Below are 26,497 nucleotides of genomic sequence, written 5' to 3' on the forward strand. Positions count from 1 at the left end.
ATAACCATATTTTATAGGTTTTTCTTGTCATAGAACACTAGCCAAAATCTGCACTATATTATTGAATGAGTGAGGATATAGTGCACGCTCTTGTTTTCTTCCTAATTATAAAGAAAATACCATTTAGTATGAGGTTTATCTTGAGCAATTTTGTCAATACTTTTTAGCAGATGAAAATAATTTTCTCTTCCATTCCTAGTTTGCTAAAGGAGTTTAAAAGAGAACTTTCTATTACTTTTATGTACAGAAAATTCAGCAGCACACACTTAGCCCAGTTTGGTGGCCAGTTCTTTAGACTTTGCCTTTTCCAACTTGGTAATGTGAGCCATCAACTTTGGACCCAGGATGCTGCCTCCCCAATAAAGATGGATGTCATCATATCTGTCATTGTCATTGGTCCCAATAGTTTCCACCAGCTTATCCAGAGCTCCTTTGTTTTCCCAGTTAACCTATGTGAAGATGTAGGTCTTCCTGTGGACAGGGTGCCCCAGCCTGGCTTTCCCCTTGATGATGCAGTAGGGAACCCCATCTTATGACACAGCAGGCAGGAAGACAATCAATTCAATGGGATCCACATCATGTGCAATCACTACAGGCTGAGCCTTCTTGTTTTCCACCAAGGTGGTGACAGTATTAACCCCAGCTCAAATGACAGGCAGCCTCTTAGTGGGGACATGCCCTTTGCTGGCAGCTTTCTTCTCAGACCCAGGGGCCAACAGTCTCTGCTTCTTCTCTTGCTCTATCTCTGGTCTGTATTTGTGAGCCAGCTTAAGTAGTTGAGTAGCTGTTTGGTGGTCCAAAGCCTGGGTGAACTGGTTAATTGCAGGAGGCACTTTTAGACATTTATACAGAATAGTCCTTTGCTACTGCAGCCAGAGGTAGTGGGGTCATTTGACAAAACGGGTAAGGTCCCTTTTGGGCTGGATGTCCTGTCTGAAGGCAGAATTCTTGGACCTTTTCTCAAACAGGGGAGTGACCACCTTCTTGTTCTCCTGCTTCTTCACAACAGCAGGAATCAGGGCCACCTTTTTCCCCTTAGCCTTCTCTCCTTTTTTGCATCTTGGATGGCTGGAGGAGACAACTAGACTTTTTTTAAATCATCAGTGGGTTGTCAGATCTTATCAAATGATTTTCCTACATCTGTTGACATGCAGATATAGTTTTTCCTCTTTTAAGTTTTTAATGTGGTGATTTTATTACTTCATTCTTCTAATGTTAAACCAAACTTACATTTCTAGGTTTAATTTAACTATACTATCCTTTAAAATGTATTGCTGGATTCAGTTCATCAACGTTCTTTTAAAAATTTTGTCATTTATAGTCTTGATCAAGATTGGTCTATAGTTTTCCTTTCTTATATTTTCCTTGAGAGGTTTAGGAATCAAGATTGCAAAATGAATTGGAAAGTATTCTGTGTTTATCTAGACTCTGGAGAAGTATATATAAGATAGAATGTATCTATATCATGTGCGTATAATTCACAAATGAATAAATATTCATATAGTGGGGTTGAACTAAACTTTTTTAATGATGAAGGGATGTTGAAATTCTTTGGTGACCAGTGATACACATAAAGCGTATAAATTCCCTAGTTTGACATTTGACGCTCTCTACAGTCTAGCTCTAGGCTCTTTTTTCCAATCTTAAGCCTTAGGGGAAAATATTACTCTTGATTTCCATTAGCTATATTCCTTTTCTTTTCCTAAATTTGTAGAACTGGTATTTTAAATCCATAAGAGAGCTTGTATGGTCTCTGGAAAAGTCTTATCCTTTTTCAGATGAATTTATCTGGTCTCAAGAAGGTTGAGTTAGTTTTCCAAAGTCACGTGACTAAAAGAGTCACCCTGTAGGTTCTAACCTCCTTTGTGAAGTTGTCTCTTGTTTTTCTAACCACTTTCCTGCAACAGCAGCATGATTCACCACTGCAGTTATAACACACTATACCAAACTCATCCCCTCTCACAATACATGACTTCCCCAGAAGACTGCTAGTACTTATGACAGTCTGTTATTTATGTGGGTAGAAAATGCAGGGTATGCTGTAGACACACAATAAATACTTGTGGATTGAATGTGCTGTTGAATGTACTGTGTGTTCCATTACACTGTAAACTTCCTGAAGACAAATTCTGTGCACAGAAGGTGCTCAAAACATGTACATTAAGTAAAGGAATGCATGGGATAAACCATATGGTTTGGAATAAACCATGAATAAACATATGAAATAAACCATAAAGTGCTAGAACCAGCCCAGTGATTTTTTTTCTACTCTAGCTTGCTACTCTGTAGACAAAGGACATAAATTCACAAACAATATGTATTTGAAACACCTTACTTTATTTTCTGAAAGAGAACTGATTATTCAGGAGTTAACAGGAGAAGAGATTCCCTAAGGAGATTTTTTCTAAAAACAGCCTGTTTCGAAAGGTTGCCTCAGGGATTGTTGTGCTAAATGCTCTCAGCAAAATGCAGAATAACAGGCATCCATGTGCTCTTTGTGTAATCAAAAGGGCTGTGCTATTCATGTGTGTGAGTGTGTGTGTGGAACAAAGAAGAATTTATAAATATTTATAAAATATACTCAAAAGTAGTACGTGCTTCCAGAGTTAGAAACGATGATTTGTGCAATAAGATTTAAAGTGTGGTATTTTCTTTAATTAAGCATTTATAAATTAATAACACAACCTAACATGTTCTATTTAAAGTTAAGATTTTATTTTTTATTGGTATTTTTAAAACAGCTTTATTGAGGTATCACTGACAATGAAAAACAGTGTAAATATTTAAAGTATACAATTTGAAAAGTTGACATATACACCTTCATGCAACCATGACTACAATCAAGATAATGAACATATCAATCATCTCCAAAAGTTTCCTCTTGCCCCTTTGCTATCTCTCCCTTCTCCTCCTATCCCTACCAACTATGTCCAGGCAGCTACTGATCTACTTACTGTCATGAAACATTAGTTTTCATTTCCTAGAATGTTATATAAATGGAGTCATGTGGTATATATACTTTCTTTGTCTGGCTTATTTCAGTAAAGTTAATGACATTGTGATTCATCCATGTTATAGTATATGCTAATATTATAATTCTTTTTTTAATTGCTGAATAGTAGTCCATTGTATGGATATACCACAGTTTGTTTTATTCACCTAGTTGATGGCCATTAGGATTGTTTTCAGTTTTTGACACTTAAGATTACTAGATATTAATGCACAAGTTTTTATATGGACATGTATTTTCATTCTTCTTAGAAATACTTAGGAATGGAATGGCTAGATTCCATAGTAAGTGTATTTTGGGGGGAGAGGGTATGTTTTTTGCTTTTCAAAGAAATTACTCAAGTGTTTTCCAAAGTGGCTGCACCACTTTATGTCCCCACCAGCATGCTTAAGAGGTTCAACCTAAAGTTAAGATTTTAAACAACTAAACTTTATAATGTGCTCTTTGTTTTTTATTAATCTGTGCATTTCCAGAGTACCTATCAGTTATTGAAAATGAAAATGTAATTGAAACACCGCCCTAAGGTTGAGTCATTAATGTTTTTTTAAGGTTATTTGTTTGAGAGAAAGAGAGAGCACAAGTGGAGGAGGGACAGAGAGAAAGACAGACAGAATCCCAAGCAGGCTCCTCACCATTAGCACAGAGCCTGATGTGGGGCTTGAACTCACAAACTGCAAGATCATGACCTGAGCCGAGATCAAGAGTCAGACACTTAACGGACTGCACCACTCAGGCACTCCAAGTCATTAATGTTTTATAGAGGACACAAATGCTGACAAATTTCATGTATTTGGTCATGATCCTCATTATCACCAGGTTGTGAGTCAACTCATGTAGAGATTCTCTAGAGTCACAAGAACAGCATATACCAAGGCCCAGTCAGAGCCTGTGGAAGGTTGAAGAGAAAATAGGATGCAGAAGTATTTGAACTTTGCTTATATTCCAAGGTGACAAGTCTGGATGTTATTCAAGAAATTATGGAGTGGCAGGAATAATATCATTTTATATTGTTTATATGATTGTCAGTGTAGTACAGGGTTATGAAAAGCAGTGTTGTGTAGTGGATAAGATCATGGACTCTAAAATCAGATTGTATGGGTACATACCCAGTGCTGCTTCTTTTAAGCTGCATAACCTTACGAAATTTCACAGCTCCTTACTTTCTTCGTCTACAAATGAATACAACAATTGTAACAACCTCCTTGGGTTGTTTGGAGGATTGATGAATTAATAAATATAAAGCACTTAAGACAATGCCAAGCATACTGAAGCAGCATATATGCTAAGTTGATGATGGTGAGAGATGATGATGATGATGATGATGATGATACAGTATTAAAATAGAATTAACAGTGAGGTCCATAGTTGGAAGTGGGGAAAGCATTTAGAGAAGCAAAATTTTACCTTAAAGAGAATGACTTTGAATAATGACCAGATATGCTATTATATTTACTCCTTGTCTCTTCTCTTCTGGTCATACTGGGATCAGACATAACTCTTGTTAGACAAAGGTGTTGAAATTAAATGTGATTGGAATATAAAATCTGGAATTTAGATAACTGAGATTTGGAATGGACAAGAAAATGTGACCTTACAGTAGCAACTTCTAAGAAGTTTTTTTTATTTCCCCCTATCAAATAGATGTAGGGATTATAGTATATGCTAAGAGGAGAATGACATTGAACAGTGAAGATTTGGGAAATTAATGTGAAGAAATCTTTGTGAAAGACTCTCTTTCTGTTGGCTTCCATCTTAATTAACTCTATTGGAATGGCTGGCAACACAGTTCTTCAAATAGTCCCGAAACACTTGCTCTTAACCATTATGCTACACACGAATGCTGGGGGTGGGGTGTTGAGAGGTGAATAGTTCTAAATGTTTAAAGCAACTAGATCCCTTTTTAGTAAGTTCACTCTGGAACAGTGTGAAACATGGTCTGAAATTGGGAAGCACTGAGAGTAAGTAGTCCAGATGCATGTTCAATAGTCCAAGGTCAGAAATGGTGAAGTTATGGATCACGTCAGTAGAGAAGGAGAAGTATTTTAGGATAATGTTTTGGGTTTGTTGATAGCATCTAAGAATGAGAGAAGTTCATGGGGTAGATGTTGAGAGTGTTAATTTTCCTTAGGAGCACAGAAGTTGAGAGTGTTGTTTGTGTAAGATAATTAGGTGCGAGACATATTAAGTTAGTGTTGTCTGAAGCTGGTCCTATTTGTGATCAATTGAAAATAAATTAGAGTTTCTGAATAGCAGGGGCACATGGGTGGCTCAGTAAGTTAAGCATCCGACTCTTGATTTTGGCTTAGGTCGTGGTCTCATGGTTCATGGAATCGGGGCCCACCCTGCATAGGATTCTGTATTGACAGTGTAGAGCCTGCTTGAGATTCTCTCTCTCCCTCTCTCTGTCCCTCTCCCACTTGTTCCTCTCTCTCTCTCCCTCTCTCTCTCAATAAATAAGCATTTTTTAAAGAGAGTTTCTGGAAACAAAATATATGGAGATTTCATCAACCTGGAGCCAAAGGCAAAAATGGATAAAATTACCAAGAGAAAAGCATGTAAAACAAACAAACAAAGAAACAGAACAATAACAGAAAGCTGGAAAACATTGGCATTCAAAAGGAAGATGAAAAGTAATGTGAGAGGAAAGATGAGCAAATTTTCCTTCAATGACCTCTTCATCCTTCCCTTATATTTTGATGTTCCCAGGGTACCATGTTCAACCCCTGTTCTTTAATGTATATACCTTTGTCTTCAGCTCAGAAGCCAAAAGCCATCTTCCTACTAGATATTTCCATTTCAGTAGCCCCCACCTGGCAATTCAAACTCCTCCAGGGAGTCCCTCATTTGACCATATTAAGTCCAAAAACTCCTTTTATGCCCCCTCTTTTAGTGAAGTGCACCATCATTCACCTAGTGGCTCAAGTCTAAACAAAGCTCTGGATCATTCTATGGTACTTTCCCTTCTCATTTTCTAAATTTAAGTTTACTGCATTTCAAAAATTCTATACCATTTAGAGCTAACTCACTCCTTCCTCTTATTAACCATAGTAACTCCCTTTTAAGTTAGGCTTTCACATTTATTCATCTGGTTGCTGTGCAGTTTCTTAGTTGTGTGTTCTGTCACCTCATCTCCTTCTGCACTTCCCCTGTGATTGTTTATGTCATTTCTTGCATTAAACATAGTATTGATTTCCCCATGGATAAAATTCAAATTCCTTGGAATTGTATATAATGATTCTTTGAGTCTTGGCTACCTATTGATCTTTATCTTTCACAAATTCTTAAGTGTGAAGCCCCTAATATATATACCTTGCTGGTTTGAATTTCAGAATGATCTGATGTAACTGACCATGCATATGTATTTGATTGCTTGAAATGTCTAAATCAGTGGTCATCAATTATGGCCTGTGGACCAAATCTAGGCTGACATCACTTTTATAAGTTTTATTGGAATACATCCATGCCTCTTAATTTACATGTTATATATGGATTCTCTCACACTATGGGGCAGAGCTGAATGATTGTGATAGACATCATCTGCCCCCCAAACCTATAGTGCTTACTCTCTGGCCCTGCACAGAAAAAGCTTCCCTAACTTGGGTCTAAAGTGATGTTATAAATACTAAGGAAACTTGATCCAAAATAGGATTTCGGAAGTCAAGGAATGTTTTTGCAGGGAACTATGCATCAACTTCATATAAGTGCATAAGTTTAAAACAACAACAACAACAACAACAAAACTCTGTCTCTCGTATATTATAGGTAGAGCTTATATCTATTGTGTCCTCTTTATACACAAGAACTGAGATTGTCATGTCATCTCCCAATTTTCCACCCACTCTGACCACATTATTGTCTACTTTGAAAAATCCCTTCATTAATGGCCAGAAATCTGAAACCAAACACTTCAAGGCTTGTGGAAGCTATGGGAAAGGGCTTCACAGACTCCAGTCACAGACAACATGGTTGACTGAGGGCCAAAGGCACTGAGCTCTGATATCCATGGCTGCTTTTACACTGAGGTCATCCTCCCCAAAACTCTTGCCAGCTGATGAGTTCAGTATTGACTCTAAGGGAAACCTGTTCCTAGAAAACACATATTCCTCTGATGCTGACTTTGGCCTGAGGATTCCTTGAAGGCCTTGCCAAACATCCCTTCACTTGCATGGGGTCTAGGATGCTTATACCCAATCTTCCTCTTTCCTTCACTCAGAGACAGACTTGCATCACTACCCAACTGCTCTGCCAGCCTTCCGTGCCTCCCTTTCCATTTTTCTTTCATGGGCATTTTCCTACTAAATACTTGCATCTTAGCTCTCTCTAGGTATCTTCTGCTCAAGGGAATTAGATTTTGTTCCCCTTCTCTACAGAGTATGTCTAGTATTTTAACTTTCCCTCATCTTTTCCTCATTCCTCATTCCTCCCCCCTCCCCACTACTTCCAAAAAGAAAATCAACTCTTTTTTTGTCAAGATGGTTAAAAGTCTATAGTGGAACATTCTTAGTGAAGCAATATAATGGAGACATTCTGGATCTTATTACCTCCTTAAAAGCATCAGAGTCTGCAGAATCTCAGAATGAGGTGAGCATTATTTTCTGTGACTTACTCACACAGCTTCAGAAATAGTAGGCAAATGGGACACATGCATTTCTATTTTCATCTGGGACTTTTCTACTCTGATTAATTAAAGAAATGAAGAGAAATAAACTGGGTTATTCTCACATGGTGCCTAGTCATTGATTTATTAAGCAAATATTTATTGACTACTAGCTATGTGAGAGTCAGGCACTGTTTTAGGTCTGTGAATCAGGCCCTTCATTCCCAGCCTTTGAGAAGTTAGTGCCAAATATATCATGCAGGCTCTGCCTCTTGAGAGTAGCTTTGATGGCTCAGAGATTAGTCAAGAATTTATAAAGTACCCTTTGCCAACATCTACCAGCCCACATAGTCTACAAATTAGAAGTTAATTTTGTCTTATTTTTAAATTGCAAATATATGGGCGCATGGGTGGCTCAGTCAGTTAAGCATCTGACTTTGGCTCAGGTCATGATCTCACAGTTCATGGGTTGGAGTCCCATGTCAGGCTCTGTGCTGACAGCTCAGAACCTGAAGCCTGCTTCAGATTCTGTGTGTGTGTCTCTCTCTGCCCTTCCCCTACTAACACTCTATCCTTCTCTCTATCTCTCAAAAATAAATAAACATTTAAAAAAATGTTTAAGAATAAATTCCATATATATCTTTGAAAAGTTAAGACTAAAATTGGATCACAACCTGATGTTTTGATTCAATCAAACAATTATATCAACTAGTGACTTGGGAAATCTGCCAGTGTGAGCTTAGCAATGTAAAATAAACTAAATAAATCATACAAGAACCAAACATACATGAAAAAATATAACAAAAATAAATTTTTAAAAAGGAAAGATGAAATACATATGAAGAATGAATTAACAAACCAGAAGAAATAGAAAGAATAAAGAAATAGGTAGAAAAAATATAGCTACGATATACAGAATATAGAAATAAATGTGATGGCATGCAGCTAGTCCAAGAAAGGGTGAAAACTAAAATTAAGAGGAATAAACACTCAAGCAAATAATGGAAATACATTTTTAAAATAATTTTTAAAAAGATGACAGATCTCTGATGAAAAGTGCCTGTAAAGTGCCAATAAGGAAAGGCACTTGGACATCTTAGAAATGCAAGACTACTATAGATGCCAAAAACACTCCAAAAGCTTAGAGGAATAACAGATCATGTTCAAAAGGAAAAACGTTTTTAAGATTACACTAAATGCAGCATGGAGTATAGTTTTCAAGATACTGAAGGAAAAGATCTTAGAACTTAGAATATTTATCCAACAATACTGTCATACTAGAATAGTCTGTCATACAAGTCCTTAGAAATTTTAGTCCACATCACTGACTAGGGATCAGTAAAAAAAATTTAACAAAAATAAAAGTACCAGCAACATAATTGTAAAATAGGCAAAACAAGTTTTCTAGAAAATGGAACACATTCAACCAGTAAACAACCTAAGATATGATCGATATGTCTCATAATCAGGGAAATTGCAAATCAAGATTGCAATCAAATAGAATTTTAAATCCATTCATTAAGGAAAAAAAAAGTATAGGAGGAGCCATCATGGGGGAGAAGTAGGGGGACTGGAATTCCCCTCATCCCTCAAACATAGCAGTATTGAGGTGAGAACACTTGTAATACCAGGAATCCAGGCTACACAGAGTGACAGAAAAACCTCCACAAGGTACAGACACAGCTTGGTGAGACACAGGTGTGTGCAAATTGAGAGAGATAAAACTGCTGTGTAGACATGGAGGGTATGAACCCCTTTGGTGGAGAAACAAAAGGGAGAGAAAGACAGGTTGTGGAAATGTGGGATTGTATTTGGACAAGGGAAAAACCTCACCCGACCACAAAAAGGGGAATGAAAAATACAGAGAGATCCAGTTTCTACTTTGCAAATGGCCTTAGAAGTGATGATCAGAGTTTTCAGGGTTGTGCAACTTTCTCCAGACTAGAGCCAGCCACATACTTGCGCCTGGGGGCCGGGGGGAGCCAGCTCTGCAGCGATCTTGAGGGGTGTGCTGGAAGAGAACAGTTCCCTCCCTCGAGTACTGTGGGAAGAGGGTATATTGCTCCCCGCCACCTCCAAGGACAAAAAACCCTGCAGGCACCAGCCAGAGGCCCCTTTGTCACTGGGCAGAGTGGTGCTACCCCAGAACCAGGTCCATGTGGAGCTGGATCCTTTAAGACATCAGGTTTTGAATTCCAGTTCATTACCTGTGGAGCAGGGCAAGCCAGCTGCCCACACTGCTCTGTGACAACTGCCTGAACAACGTGGTTTGAGACAACTGGTCTGTGGAGGAGAGATTGGGGTGTTGCCATTTATTCTCTATCACCATCATGGTAGGGCTTCAGGGAAAAAGGTTAGGTCCCCATTGGAGGTGGACCTTACACCAAACCCTACCCCTCTGTGCCTGGTAACTCCTTGTCTACTGGAGTGAGATTGACACTGACCAAACTAGGCAGCCTCTCCTCCAGACCAGCACAGCCACTGGTCCCAGGCACCAACAGACAACTGTCTTGAGGTTTTGTATGTTACTTTGTTTATTTTCTATGTTTTATTTACTTTTTGTTTTATTATTACTATTATTTTTGTCTTTTTCTCTTTTCCCTTCTTTTTCCTTCTACCCTCCTCCCCCCTTTTTTGCCCCTTTTTCCTTTGGAATCAGGCTCATAGTTCCCGATTTGATTTTTGGTCAATTCTCATTATATATATTCTTTATTTCTATGTTCTGGTTGTTTGTTTGTTTAATCAGGAATTTTTACTCTATTATTTTTACACCTTTTCTGGATTTCCTTCTTCTTTATTTTCCTCTTTCTCTGGATTAAGCCTTATAGTTTCTTTGATACTCTGCCTGGTTGTTTTTTCTGCTCCTGTCATTTCTCTCTTTGTATGGGATAAGGCCCCTTCCACCACCACCTCTTTTCCCATTTTTCCAGGGTTACTTCAATGCACAAATCAAAGCACACCTGGTGGAAGATCCAAACCACCACTATGAACAGTGAGATGCAACAGAGATGCAACAACAGAGTACACGAAACACACTCCAAAAACACTTCCTGAAGTTCCAGGCCCTGGACACTGTATGACCCCTTTTTAATATAGTAGTAGAAATTCCAGGAGGAAATGACAGCCAGAGAATTGCTCAAAACAGGTATAAACAATATATGTGAACATGAATTTAGAATAATGGTCATAAGACTAATAGTTGGGCTTGAAAAAAGCATAGAAGACAGCAGAGAATCTATTGCTACAGAGATCAAGGACCTAAGAAATAGTCACGGTGAATTAAGAAATGCCATAAACAAGATGCAAAATAAGCTACATGCAGTGACAGCAAGGATGGAGGAAGCAGAGGGAAAAATAAGTGAAATAGAAGATAAAATTATGGAAAATGATGAAGCTGAGAAAAAGAGAGATAGGAAATTACTACACAATGAGGGGAGAATTAGAGACCTAAGTGATTCAATGAAACGTGATAATATCTATTCCCTGACTTTAGCCTGTACTACAAAGCTGTAATCATCAAGACAGTATGGTATTGCCACAAAAACATTCACATAGGCCAATGGTATAGAATAGAGAACACAGAAATGGACCCACAAATGTATGGCCAACTAATCTTTGACAAAGCCGGAAAGAGTATCCAATGGGAGAAAGACATGTCTCTTTAGCAAATGATGCTGGCAGAATTGGACAGCAACATGCAGAAGAATGAAACTGGACCATTTTCTTATACCATACACAAAAATAATTCAAAATGTATGAAACACCTATTTGTGAGACAGGAAACCATCAAAATCCTAGAGGAGAAAACAGGCAACAACTTCTTTGACCTTGGCCTCAGCAACTTCTTACTTGACATGTCTCTGAAAGCAAGGGAAATAAAAGCCAAAATGAACTATTGAGACCTCATCAAGATAAAAAGCTTCTGCACAGCAAAGGAAACAATCAACAAAACTAAGAGGCAACCAATGGAATGGGAGAAAATATTTACAAATGACATATCAGATAAAGGGTTAGTATCAAAAATCTATAAAGAACGTACCAATATCAACGCCCGAAAAACCAATAATCCAGTGAAGAAATGGGCAGAAGACATGAATAGACACTTTTCCAAAGAAGACATCCAGATGGCCAACAGACACATGAATAGATGCTCAACATTGCTCATCATCAGGGAAATGCAAATCAAAACCACATTGAGATACTAAATCTGGTAAGAGCAGCTAAAAATTAGCAACTCAGGAAACAACAGATGTTTGGCGAGGATGTGGAGAAAAGGGAAGCCTCTTGCTCTGTTGGTGTATATAACGTATATACATGTATACAATGGAACACCAATAGGTGATGAAAAATAATGAAATCTTGCCATTTGCCACAATGTGGATGGAACTGGAGGGTATTATGCTAAGTGAAATAAGTCATTCAGAAAAAGACAGATATCATATGTTTTTACTCATATGTAGAATTTGAGAAACTTAACAGAAGACCATAGGGGAAGGGAAGGAAAAATAAGTTACAAACAGAGAGGGAGGCAAACCATAAGAGAATCTTTTTTTTTTAATTTCTTTAATGTTTATTTATTTTTGAGAATAAGAGAGAGACAGAGCACGAGTTGGGGAGGGGTAGAGAGAGGGAGACACAGAATCGGAAGCAAGCTTCAAGCCATCAGCACAGAGCCCAATGCGGGGCTCAAACCCACGAACCGTGAGATCATAACCTGAGCCAAAGTCAGTCGCTTAACCGACTGAGCCACCCAGGTGCCCTGGCAAACCGTAAGAGACTCTTAATTACAAAGAACAAACTGAAGGTTGATGGGGGTGGGGGTTTGGGGGGTTAGGGAGAATGGGAAATGGGCATTGAGGAGGGCACTTATTGGGATGAGCATTGGGTGTTGTATGTAAGTGATGAACCACGGGAATCTACTCTCAAAAGACAAGACTACACTGTGTATACTGTATGTTAGCTAACTTGACAATAAATTATTACAAAATTTAAAAAGAAACACAATGTTAACATTAAAGACTTTCCAAAAAAAGAACAATCTATAAAAATTTAGACATAACTCCATTAATTTTGTTAGACATCATAATCTTATTTTCCTCTTTATTTAATGAGAAAGGATACAAAACTAAAAATTAATAATTCCAGCAATCTGTATGTTTTATGTCTTATTAATTAAAAGTAGAATATTAAACATTTTATAAGATGAAGGTTGTAGAACTACATAATACATTATATATTGTTGGTAAGAATGAAAATTTTTGCAACCATTTGGATAATAGTTTGAATGTACCTTTTACATTTGACCATTTTTACATCCACTGGTCCAACAATTTCATGTCTAAGTAAATATCTAAAAGAAAAATGTCTACATGTACAAAAGGAGATGTGTACCAGAATGTTCTCAGAATCACTGTTCACAGTAGCAATAGCCTGGACACAACATAAGCACCCCTCAGTGGGAGAGTAGAAGAATAAACAATGGTATATTCACTCCATTGAATAGTTACCAATTAGTTTCCCAATGCTGATATATGAAATTACCAACAACTTTGACTTAAAACAATGTAAATTTATTATCTTACTGTTCTGGAGATCAGAAGTCTAAAATAGTCTTACTAGCCAAAATCAAAGTGTTAGCAGGGTTGTTCCTTTCAAGGGAAAAATCCATTTTCTTCTCTTTTCTTTTCCAGCTTCTAGAGTTTACCTATATTCTTTGACTCTTTGCCCCCTTCCCTCTTATGGCCATCAATACCTGGTGGTGTCCCTCTCACATTATATAATTCTGATATACTTTGTCCAGCCTCCTTCTTCTACTCATAAGAATGCTTGTGATTACATTGGACCCATCCTAATAATCCAGAATAATTCTACAAGGCCATTAGTGATGCTATTTTCACCTATGATCATAATTCTCCTCTGCCATGTAATTTAACATATTCCCAGGTCCTGGGACTAGGACAGCAACATCTTTGGTTGCCACTATTCTACCTATCATAGTATACAACCATCAAAACAAATAAACGACAGTGATTTAACATCACAAGATGAACACAGGAATACAATATTAAGTGGAAACAATCACTCTCAAAAGATTACATATAACAATATGTCCTTTTTATAAAATAAATAACAATGAGTTTTGAAATGTATATGGTTGAAAAGCATTGCTAAAAGAGATGGACTGAGATGAGACAAGTGAAATATCAGGATATCTACAGTGATGCCTCAGGGATAGCTTACTTTGTCTTACTCTATCAGGTAATTTTTAACAGTGTGGATTTTAAATCTTATTATTTGTGATAGGAAACATTTTCTATAACCTACAGAAAATTTAAATCAATATTGCTGCTCTTTAGTTAAAAAAAGAATATGCATATTCAATTTTACATATATAATTCTATATATGCAATTATAATGAAAGAAATGGAAATGTGATTTTGTGAATTTGAAAGCACTGCTCTGGGTTTCCAGAGTCAGGCCATCAGCATCATCTTACTGAGTCCTCATATCACACATTGGTGTTTTTCTCATTTGCATGTCTACTACAGTAAGATTAATCTTATTTAGGCCTGACTAAAGTTATAGATTAGATTATGATTGACTTTGTTTTTTAATTTAGTGTTTTCCCTTTGAATGAGCATGCACAGGGGAGTATCTACATGTTGTGGTGTGAGAGGCAGGGATATATGGAACCATGTGCTAACTCTGTCTTCAGAACATCATGATGCTTCATCTATACTAATTAGAATTTCAGAAGCTGAGCAGGAAATCATTCATATGTAGAAGCAAGATCAGTTGGTCACAGAGTGGATGTATTAATTCAATTTATTGGTCACTTAAGAGACCTGGACACCCCAAATTATTTTATAATTCTCTGCACACATATCATATGTCATGCTTTTCAGTATTCTCTCTGTTCCATTATCTTATTAGAGCTCTCCTGTGATCCTGTAGGATGGGTTGAAAAAGCATAATTAGTGCTGTTCTACAGATGAGAATGCCAAAATATGGCAAGAGTAAATACCTCATCTGAGTTTAAACCTCATCTCTATCTGATAATAGAGCTCATAACAGAATTCCTGTCCTCAAAAGTCTAGCTATATTAACTAATTTTGTTTGTTGCAACAAATACTAAAATGTGCAATAGCTAATATCTGATAGAAGTTTCTCATTCAGGTAAAGTCCAAAGAAGGTGTTCCTAATCAGTAGGCAATTTATTCAAAGTGTGAATAAAGGACACAGGCTTCACCAGTAGCTTCCAAAGTCACTGTCCCTATCTGCATCAAGCTAGTATAAGAGGAAAAATATGGAAGATTTATAGGCCAGGTCCCCAAGTGGCAGGCTTTACTTCTACTCATATTACATTGGTAAAATTCCATTTAAAATCAAAAAAAGCTAGGAAATGTTATCTGGTTGTTTCCTGGAAGAAGAAAGTGTTCACAAGTATGGTGAACTCTTAATTTCTTTCTGCCATACTAATCAAGCCCTTTTTTCTTTTCTTTATTTTTTTAATGTTTATTTATTTATTTTGAGAGAGGGAGAGAAAGGGAAGGAGAGCAAGAGAGAGTACATGCATGCTAGCTAGAGAGGGGCAGAGAGAGGAAAAAAGAGAATCCCAAGCAGGCTCTGTGCTGTCAGTGCAGAGCCTCATGCAAGTCTCAATTTTATGAACCTTGAGATCATGACCTGAGCTGAAATCCTGAGTTAGATGCTTAACTGACTGAGCCACCCAGGTGCTCCCAAGCACTCTTTTCATTGTACCAACTCACTGCAAAGGTTAACATACACCGATTTCCCCACCTCCCCGGAACAAGCCACAAGACACTGAAGAATGAGAAGTTATTCCTTGTCAGGATCAGTAACAGATTAAGTGAATTAACATGTTCAATGGATACTCTGAATGTGTTTGTTGACCCAGTTCCAAAAGGAGTTCTCTAATAAGGGGACACAGGGTTTTCATGGCTAACATTGCAATAGACACTTGAATTAAGACATAGATAACAAATTGATCTATTTCTACTTAAAACACTTCTGACATAAAATGTGTGTAGAATTTTTTCCACACTAAGAAGTTCTGCAACTCTTTGGACACCAGCTGGGTGGCCTATTATTTAATTCAATTCTGACACTAACTACCCAGAATAAGAGATACATACAGCAAGGTATAGAGGAAGAGATATAAGCCTCCATGCCCTTTTTGGGCGTGTTACCTTCCAGAACCTAGATATGTTCACCACTCCGGAAGCTATCTGAACCCTTTGTTCAGGGTTTTGATGGAGATTCCATTACATAGACATGATAAATTAAATCATTGGTCATTAGTGACTGAACTCACTGCCCCTCCTTGAAGGTCCAAGGGTAGGGCTGGAAGTTCCAAACTTCTAATCACTTAGTTGGATTTTCTGGTGACCAGCTCCCATCCTGAAGCTATCTGGGAGTTCCTCAACCAAGAGTCATCTCTACCAAGGCACTTTAAAAAAAAAAAACAACAATTATTTATTTGGGGGAAGGTGCAAGTGAGGGAGGGGCAGAGAAAAAGAGACAGTATTTTAAGTGAGGTGTTTGCTGACAGGCTGATAGCAGGGAGCCCAATGTGGAACTTGAACCCATGAACCATGAGATAATGACCTGAGCCAAAGTCACATGCTCAACGAACTGAGCCACCCAGGTGTCCCTAAAATGCATTATCCGAAAACAAAACAAAACAAAACAAAAAACCAAACACACACACAAAAAACAAACAAAAAAAAACCAATAAAGTTTAAAAATATACAAATAATTTAAAAATAAAGTGCATTTCTACTACGTGAGCTAAGTATAATAGATTCCAATTACCTGTGGTAGTTAATGTTCTATAAACTTTCCAAGAGCTGTGAATTAGTGGACACTGAACCAATGCTCTTATGGGAAATACAAAGTTACATTCCTGTGAGACTCTGGTTACAATATTTTCATCAATCAATCAATACACAACCACATTTTATGTATGTTTCAGTTTTAAGACATCTGATTTAATGTATGATGTTTATTTATTAACATTAAACTCAAGGTCAAGAGCACTATAATTCATGCCTAAATGAAGCTTATCTAGAACACATTTTCTCCATAAGGTTCCTCATATATTTCTTGTATTTAGGGACACTAGACTGCATTTCAGCACTATGGTTGGGAGCCATTTTAAGCAGCAAAATCACTAAGAAGAATCATAGAAATGTGTAAAACATGGCACTAAATATATCATGAAAAGGACAATTGTTTATAAGAGGAGAACTGAAACAAGAGGAAGAGTATCACCTTGTTTGACATAAGCTGGGGACATGAGCATTGGGCAACTCAAATTTTTCACTGCTCTGTGCATGTCTGTGAATGACCATGAAAGCATCACAAATATAGACTTTGGGGTTGCCATAGATTTTAGTGAGTAGGCAAATCTACAATATATAGAATCTGAATAATGAGGATTAATTGTACCATTATTATGGCCATTTTACAAACAAAGAAACAGATTCTTGCAGACATCAAGTTACTGCCAAATTTATATAATTGGTAAGTGGCATATGTGGAATATACATGGCTCCTGAGGCCAAATTTTAATTATGATGCTATTTATCTCATGATCCCCTGGGTGTGTTCAGGAACCAGTGGCCCTCTCTAAGAATTGTGGATATTTAAGCCTAGAGACCATTAGCCTAGAGACCTTTAAAATATCTCCAAATCTTAAGATTCAATTATTTTAAGAGATATAGTTGTGCAAATTCTAATGCATTATGGGGCTACATTTTTAATAATTTAACTATAGTATATTGTTCTATAAGCTCTTAATACTTTTTTTTCTAATTTTTTAAACATTTATTCATTTTTGAGAAACAGAGACAGTGTGAGTGGGGGAGGGGCCGAGAGAGAGGGAATCAGAAGCAGGCTCCAGGCTCTGGGCTGTCAGCATAGAGCCCCCACTGCAGGGCTTGAACCCACAAACTATGAGATCATGACCTAGGCCAAAGTCAGACGCTTAACCGACCGAGCCACTCAAGTATCCCATGCTCTTAACACTTTTAATGAGATTTCATTATGACCTATTTGTTTTGTAAAATTTCTTTACCTTCCACTATAATGTAAAAACATTACATTTAAACTGTTTTACTAAGATTTTTTTTAAAAATATATACCAGAAATTTCTCGGGATTTTGCTGTTATCATTCAGTGAAAACCATAGATCTAATTTTGTGCAGGCTATAGTTTGCTTTTGATTCATATCACATACCTCTGGTGACGCTTTGGCAGGTCAATAATAATGGTCAGGAATTGCAAATATTTAGTTGGCCTTTTTCAGGAACTCAGTTTGACCTCAGCCTTCAAATGTAGGGGTTCTGAAATTCTTCTCCAGAAATGACATTTTTTTATTATCATTCCTTTCCTTTCCAGTTTTATTGAGAAATAGTTGACATATATAACTGTATAAGTTCAAGGCATAGAACATGATGGTTTGATTTACATATATTGTCGAATGATTGCCACAAATAGGCTCAGCTGACATCCATCTTCTCTTAAAGATACAATAAAAAAGAAAAGGAAGAAAATATTTTCTCTTTGTGATGAGAATTCTTAAGATTTACTCTTTTTTTAATTAAAAAAATTTTTAACATTCATTTTTGAGAGACGGAGTGTGAGTGGGGGAGGGGCAGAGAGACAGGGAGACAGAATCTGAAGCAGGCTCAGGCTCTGGGCTGTCAGCACAGAGACCAACACAGGGCTCGAACCCATGAACCGCCGAATCATGACCTGAGCTGAAGCCAGACACTTAACTGACTGAGCCACCCAGGTGCCCCGATATTTACTCTTTTAACAATTGTCCTGTATATTATAAAGCAGTGCTAGCTGTAGTCATCATGTTGTATATCACATCCTTAGTACTTATTTATCTTCTAACTGGAAGTTTCTACCTTTGACTATCTTCCTCCAATCACCTCTTCTCCTACCTCCACATCTGGTAACCACAAATCTGCTCTCTTTTTCTGAGATTTTTGCTTGTGTATTTGTTTTTGGATTCTACATATAAGCGAGATCATATGGTATTATCATTCTCTGACTTATTTCACTTAGCAGAATCCCTTCAAAGTTTACCCATGTTGTCACAAATGGTAGGATTTCCTCATTTTTAATGGTTGAATAATATCACATTGTGTGTGAATATACTATACTACACTATAATATAATATAATATAATATAATATAATAAAGTTATTGTATGTATTGTGCACGTGTGTGTGTGTGTATGATGTATATATCATGACTTCTTTATCCATTCATCCTTAGATGGACACAGGTTTTTTCCCTGCCTTGGCTATTATAAATAATGTTTCTAGGAACATGGGGGTGCAGATATCTTTTTAAGTAAGTGATTTTAACTCCTTTGAATATATTCTCAGAAGGGGAATTGCTGGACCATATGGTAGTTCTATTTTTAATTTTTTAAGGATCCTCCATACTGTTTTCCATAGTGACTGTACCAGTTTACAATCTCACCAACGATGTATAAGGGCTCCCTTTTCTCTACATGTATGTCAGCATTTGTTATGTCTTGTCTTTTAGATGATAGCTATTCTAACAGGCATAAATAACATCACCTTGTTGTCTTAATCTACTAGTGGAGGGAGGCAACTCTTTAAGCTCTGAGAGTGGGAATGGGGTATGCCCATGGCTGTAACCCACAATGCAGGAGAGAACTGGTTGTACCCTCTTGCATTCTCTTTTTCCACTGGAAGAACTGAAGGCTCAGGAAAAACCTCTCTGTGTGGTGCTGTACTAACTGGAGAAGGGGCAGTGTTGTGCAATGGGGTGTTTCAGCCTTACCCTTGTGTTCTAGAACTCTCTCAGTGGTGTCTTATTGTTGGATAGTTGTAAATTGTTTTTCTTGTGAGGGAGAGTGAAGTCAGGAACAACCTGTGTTGCCATCTTGGTGAAATCACTTACCAAAATCCACTTACAGTACTCCCAAAAGTGTACCATTCAGGAAAGGCAGGAGGCTGCTGTGTATGCTTGTGGTGCTGGCAAGTCCCAATTCCATAAGGCAGACCAACAGTCTAGAAACTCATACAAGTTTTTATATTACAGTCTTGAGATGGAATTCTCTCTATAATTTCTAACTTTAATTGCTCATTTGAATTATCATACTTCTAATTGGATAAGCCACCCTTTTATTTCCATCAGCCTGCTTATGAACTCCCCTTCTTAAAGCAATTAGATTTTCAAAGGGACCTTCTCGAATCAAGGAAGAAAGGGCCAGGAATTGAATGAGAAACTTGATGCAATCTCAAAAAGATATGTCCTGGACATTAAAACAAATCCTCCAAGTCCCTACTCCTACATGGTTATTACAGTAGGAATCTGTGCAAATTATTTTGGTAGAGGGGTTACTGCCATGAAATGCAAAGGTTACCAAAAAAAAAAAAAAAGACTTGTTTTTACAATGTAAGAATGCATCCATTTTTTGGCATCTTTTTGGAAAAATATAATTAGAATTTCTTCCTAGCAGCAAGGATCTGGCTCAATTTATTATTTTTCTATAATAAAAATTACTATCTCTTTATATCCTCTGTCAGGATATTTTTTGGGGGATACTATGTGAATGACCTTTTGAACATATTTGCCCCATTGCAAATATGTCATTGGTCTTGACTTTTCTTAAGCCTTGTTTGAATAAATGAATATTTCATGAACAGCTGCAGCTACAATTATCTATAGTTCAGGGACGATGTATAAAGGAAATAGTACAGTGATCTGTGATGCTTTTAACCTCTTCATGGAAATTGAATTAAGTCAGTAGATCAGATGAAGAACCCATGTACCTTTCCTTGTAGAATCAGAGTCTGATCAAATCCCCCGCAACTGGCAGAGGTCATTTACAGCAGTCTGTTCTCCAGCCTTAGTCCCTGAGAGCACAGTAGACAGCATCCCATGTACCCAACCCACTCATTATTCTGCACTGCCTCTAGAGTGTCTGTTCGTCTCAGCAGCCCTTGCCCATCCCCTTGCTCTTCTCTTTCTTACACAGTCATCTCTGCAAAGGCTACCTCAGTTCCTCAACCTGTCACAAGAGCAGCAGAAGCCTATGTGTCACCATCCATCTTTGGAGGTGAGTCATGCTGCTCACCTGAACAGGATCCAGCCTGGCTTCTGAGATGCTGCATTCCCATCACCTTTGTGGACCAGTCAAGTATTTTTTAGAGGCTTTTTTAATGATTGAGCATTTTCTTCAAGTGAAATCTTTCATGAAAGTCTACTATCCTATACCAAGTAGATGAAAGGTACCTACTATGCACAATAGATAAATTAGATCTATTTTGAGTTGGGGGACCCAGATTTTCCTTGCTTAACTACTGCTCTTACAAGTGGCCTCTGAGACATTACCATAGGTCCCCATGTCTTTGTGGTCTAAATCTGCTGGACTAGGCCAGAAACCTAATTGTGCCTTGATTTCCTCTTACTTTCTGGAAATTCTCAAGCATTCTTCCTGCTATAACAGACCTCCTTTCAGACTAGTGTATTATACTGATCCCTCAATAATGGGTGGGGCTTTTGGAACTCCTGCAAGCCCTTCCTTCCCTGAGATTAGAGCCCCATTGTGAATGGACAAATTGCTTTTATTGATTTCATCCTCCAGCTTGGACTCCACCCTCCACCTAAGGACTTACCAGCTTCTGATGGCTAGAAGTAGCCAATGTATGTAAAGACAGAGAGATCCAAATTAAGTATAGTCCAACATTTAAGATCTCAGCCTGGGACTCCTCCCAAGTCTTCATCCTCCATCTTAGTTGCACTTTGACCTGGGTGTAGTGCTTTTTACATCTGGCCCACAAGTTCTTCCAGCAGTTCCTTAACCCCCCCATCCCAAGAAAGACTATTAAATATTTTGTCACTTTGTCCCTGGCTGCTGAATATGTGTTTGTGTGATGGCACCTCCTCCTGGCTTCATTCTGTTCAGGGAAGTGGAATAGAAAGTCTGATTTTACTCAGTATGCCTGTTATAGTGGAGACCTTGTAGTGAACCATTAAACCCTGGTCTGAGGAGTCCTAGATGAGGCTATCTAATGCCGGAGGGGCTACCCAGGAGATTGGGCTACCTTATGTTGAGCATTGCTGTCCTGAGAGCTGGCAGGATTAAGATCTTCATACATGTATAGCTCAGTTATGCCCAGTGTGCATTGCAGGCTACACAGTTTGGGTTAAACAGTAAGAGACAGAAAGAAAAAGGAATCAGCTCTGGGACCCTGGTGGCACAGTCTCCTGTGATATTTAAGCAGTCGGTCTGAAAGATCAAAAGGTACAAAGGTAAGATGACAATGGTGGATCCCTTTAAAAACAGTCATGGTAGTTTCCTCTACCCTTATTTCAGACACTTTTCTAAATTTCATTAGATAGAAGTCTGTCTACATAAGCCATACAAGCCACATACACAGGCTTGCATATATGTGTATACATGTACACCTGTTCTTGTCTGAGTAAAACACACACCTAATTAGTTAATTTAGTATCTTCGAAGGTTTTATGTTGAGCATTGCCTTTTGTTCTGAATGTTTGACCTTAATTTTCACCCACTTTAATATCACTCTTTTTTTTTTTTTTTTTTTTTTTTTTTATGAAGTTTATTGACAAATTGGTTTCCATACAACACCCAGTGCTCATCCCAAAAGGTGCCCTCCTCAATACCCATCACCCACCCTCCCCTCCCTCCCACCCCCCATCAACCCTCAGTTTGTTCTCAGTTTTTAAGAGTCTCTTATGCTTTGGCTCTCTCCCACTCTAACGTCCTTTTTTTTTTTTTTTTTTCCTTCCCCTCCCCCATGGGTTCCTGTTAAGTTTCTCAGGATCCACATAAGAGTGAAACCATATGGTATCTGTCTTTCTCTGTATGGCTTATTTCACTTAGCATCACACTCTCCAGTTCCATCCACGTTGCTACAAAAGGCCATATTTCATTTTTTCTCATTGCCACGTAGTATTCCATTGTGTATATAAACCACAATTTCTTTATCCATTCATCACTTGATGGACATTTAGGCTCTTTCCATAATTTGGCTATTGTTGACAGTGCTGCTATGAACATTGGGGTACAAGTGCCCCTATGCATCAGTACTCCTGTATCCCTTGGGTAGATTCCTAGCAGTGCTATTGCTGGGTCATAGGGTAGGTCTATTTTTAATTTTCTGAGGAACCTCCACACTGCTTTCCAGAGCGGCTGCACCAATTTGCATTCCCACCAACAGTGCAAGAGGGTTCCCGTTTCTCCACATCCTCTCCAGCATCTATAGTCTCCTGATTTGTTCATTTTGGCCACTCTGACTGGCGTGAGGTGATACCTGAGTGTGGTTTTGATTTGTATTTCCCTGATAAGGAGCGACGCTGAACATCTTTTCATGTGCCTGTTGGCCATCTGGATGTCTTCTTTAGAGAAGTGTCTATTCATGTTTTCTGCCCATTTCTTCACTGGGTTATTTGTTTTTCGGGTGTGGAGTTTGGTGAGCTCTTTATAGATTTTAGATACTAGCCCTTTGTCCGATATGTCATTTGCAAATATCTTTTCCCATTCCGTTGGTTGCCTTTTAGTTTTGTTGGTTGTTTCCTTTGCTGTGCAGAAGCTTTTTATCTTCATAAGGTCCCAGTAATTCACTTTTGCTTTTAATTCCCTTGCCTTTGGGGATGTGTCGAGTAAGAGATTGCTACGGCTGAGGTCAGAGAGGTCTTTTCCTGCTTTCTCCTCTAAGGTTCTGATGGTTTCCTGTCTCACATTTAGGTCCTTTATCCATTTTGAGTTTATTTTTGTAAATGGTGTGAGAAAGTGGTCTAGTTTCAACCTTCTGCATGTTGCTGTCCAGTTCTCCCAGCACCATTTGTTAAAGAGGCTGTCTTTTTTCCATTGGATGTTCTTTCCTGCTTTGTCAAAGATGAGTTGGCCATATGTTTGTGGGTCTAGTTCTGGGGTTTCTATTCTATTCCATTGGTCTGTGTGTCTGTTTTTGTGCCAATACCATGCTGTCTTGATGATGACAGCTTTGTAGTAGAGGCTGAAGTCTGGGATTGTGATGCCTCCTGCTTTGGTCTTCTTCTTCAAAATTCCTTTGGCTATTCGGGGCCTTTTGTGGTTCCATATGAATTTTAGGATTGCTTGTTCTAGTTTCGAGAAGAATGCTGGTGCAATTTTGATTGGGATTGCATTGAATGTGTAGATAGCTTTGGGTAGTATTGACATTTTGACAATATTGATTTTTCCAATCCATGAGCAGGGAATGTCTTTCCATTTCTTTAAATCTTCTTCAATTACCTTCATAAGCTTTCTATAGTTTTCAGCATACAGATCCTTTACATCTTTGGTTAGATTTATTCCTAGGTATTTTATGCTTTTTGGTGCAATTGTGAATGGGATCAGTTTCTTTATTTGTCTTTCTGTTGCTTCATTGTTAGTGTATAAGAATGCAACTGATTTCTGTACATTGATTTTGTATCCTGCAACTTTGCTGAATTCATGTATCAGTTCTAGCAGACTTTTGGTGGAGTCTATCGGATTTTCCATGTATAATATCATGTCATCTGCAAAAAGCGAAAGCTTGACTTCATCTTTGCCAATTTTGATGCCTTTGATTTCCTTTTGTTGTCTGATTGCTGATGCTAGAACTTCCAGCACTATGTTAAACAACAAAGGTGAGAGTGGGCATCCCTGTCGTGTTCCTGATCTCAGGGAAAAAGCTCTCAGTTTTTCCCCGTTGAGGATGATGTTAGCTGTGGGCTTTTCATAAATGGCTTTTATGATCTTTAAGTATGCTCCTTCTATCCCGACTTTCTCAAGGGTTTTTATCAAGAAAGGGTGCTGGATTTTGTCAAAGGCCTTTTCTGCATCGATTGACAGGATCATATGGTTCTTCTCTTTTTTTTTGTTAATGTGATGTATCACGTTGATTGATTTGCGAATGTTGAACCAGCCCTGCATCCCAGGAATGAATCCCACTTGATCATGGTGAATAATTCTTTTTATATGCTGTTGAATTCGATTTGCTAGTATCTTATTGAGAATTTTGGCATCCATATTCATCAGGGATATTGGCCTGTAGTTCTCTTTTTTTACTGGGTCTCTGTCTGGTTTAGGAATCAAAGTAATACTGGCTTCATAGAATGAGTCTGGAAGTTTTCCTTCCCTTTCTATTTCTTGGAATAGCTTGAGAAGGATAGGTATTATCTCTGCTTTAAACGTCTGGTAGAACTCCCCTGGGAAGCCATCTGGTCCTGGACTCTTATTTGTTGGGAGATTTTTGATAACCGATTCAATTTCTTCGCTGGTTATGGGTCTGTTCAAGCTTTCTATTTCCTCCTGATTGAGTTTTGGAAGAGTGTGGGTGTTCAGAAATTTGTCCATTTCTTCCAGGTTGTCCAATTTGTTGGCATATAATTTTTCATAGTATTCCCTGATAATTGTTTGTATCTCTGAGGGATTGGTTGTAATAATTCCATTTTCATTCATGATTTTATCTATTTGGGTCATCTCCCTTTTCTTTTTGAGAAGCCTGGCTAGAGGTTTGTCAATTTTGTTTATTTTTTCAAAAAACCAACTCTTGGTTTCGTTGATCTGCTCTACAGTTTTTTTAGATTCTATATTGTTTATTTCTGCTCTGATCTTTATTATTTCTCTTCTTCTGCTGGGTTTAGGCTGCCTTTGCTGTTCTGCTTCTATTTCCTTTAGGTGTGCTGTTAGATTTTGTATTTGGGATTTTTCTTGTTTCTTGAGATAGGCCTGGATTGCAATGTATTTTCCTCTCAGGACTGCCTTCGCTGCGTCCCAAAGCGTTTGGATTGTTGTATTTTCATTTTCGTTTGTTTCCATATATTTTTTGATTTCTTCTCTAATTGCCTGGTTGACCCACTCATTCGTTAGTAGGGTGTTCTTTAACCTCCATGCTTTTGGAGGTTTTCCAGACTTTTTCCTGTGGTTGACTTCAAGCTTCATAGCATTGTGGTCTGAAAGTATGCATGGTATAATTTCAATTCTTGTAAACTTATGAAGGGCTGTTTTGTGACCCAGTATATGATCTATCTTGGAGAATGTTCCATGTGCACTCGAGAAGAAAGTATATTCTGTTGCTTTGGGATGCAGAGTTCTAAATATATCTGTCAAGTCCATCTGATCCAATGTCTCATTCAGGGCCCTTGTTTCTTTATTGACCGTGTGTCTAGATGATCTATCCATTTCTGTAAGTGGGGTGTTAAAGTCCCCAGCAATTACCACATTCTTATCAATAAGTTTGCTTCTGTTTATGAGTAATTGTTTTATATATTTGGGGGCTCCGGTATTCGGCGCATAGACATTTATAATTGTTAGCTCTTCCTGATGGATAGACCCTGTAACTATTATATAATGTCCTTCTTCATCTCTTGTTACAGCCTTTAATTTAAAGTCTAGTTTGTCTGATATAAGTATGGCTACTCCAGCTTTCTTCTGGCTTCCAGTAGCATGATAAATAGTTCTCCATCCCCTCACTCTGAATCTAAAGGTGTCCTCAGGTCTAAAATGAGTCTCTTGTAGACAGCAAATAGATGGGTCTTGTTTTTTTATCCATTCTGATACCCTATGTCTTTTGGTTGGCGCATTTAATCCATTTACATTCAGTGTTATTATAGAAAGATACGGGTTTAGAGTCATTGTGATGTCTGTATGTTTTATGCTTGTAGTGATGTCTCTGGTACTTTGTCTCACAGGGTCCCCCTTAGGATCTCTTGTAGGGCTGGTTTAGTGGTGACAAATTCCTTCAGTTTTTGTTTGTTTGGGAAGACCTTTATCTCTCCTTCTATTCTAAATGACAGACTTGCTGGATAAAGGATTCTTGGCTGCATATTTTTGCTGTCTA

General features: G+C 37.9%; 1 pseudogene; it reads right to left on the minus strand.

The window, feature by feature from the left end:
* Positions 1-266: 266 nt before the first annotated feature.
* LOC124517037 (60S ribosomal protein L7a-like) lies at positions 267-9,939 on the minus strand (annotated as a pseudogene).
* Between the last annotated feature and the right edge of the window lie 16,558 nt (positions 9,940-26,497).

Source organism: Lynx rufus, unplaced genomic scaffold, assembly GCF_022079265.1.
Source record: "Lynx rufus isolate CCGP_SWC_20201006 ecotype Redwood Valley unplaced genomic scaffold, mLynRuf1.p SCAF_20, whole genome shotgun sequence".
Classification (NCBI taxonomy): domain Eukaryota; kingdom Metazoa; phylum Chordata; class Mammalia; order Carnivora; family Felidae; genus Lynx; species Lynx rufus.